Source organism: Phytophthora infestans, genomic scaffold, assembly GCF_000142945.1.
Source record: "Phytophthora infestans T30-4 supercont1.475 genomic scaffold, whole genome shotgun sequence".
Taxonomy (NCBI): domain Eukaryota; phylum Oomycota; class Peronosporomycetes; order Peronosporales; family Peronosporaceae; genus Phytophthora; species Phytophthora infestans.
The window spans coordinates 48,469-48,727 of record NW_003303289.1 but is presented as its reverse complement, the minus strand read 5'-3'; positions in this window follow the sequence as shown (position 1 = coordinate 48,727).

The following is a 259-nucleotide window of genomic DNA, read 5'->3' as shown; positions in this document are numbered from 1 at the left end:
AGACTATTCAGAATAGTCTGACCCGTCAGTCTATTCTGCATATATCGGTTACTAGAATAGACTGACGGGTCAATCAGTTCAAAACAGACTGATCTGTTGTTTTACGCACGCTCTAAATAAATTGATCAGTCAGTTTATTATCAACAGCACCATTTTCACATTAAACTGACCGGTCAATCTTTTTTATTTGTGTTCAGAACAGATTGAACAGTCCATGACTGAGTCACGTACCATTACAACTGACTTGTGTAAGTATCTA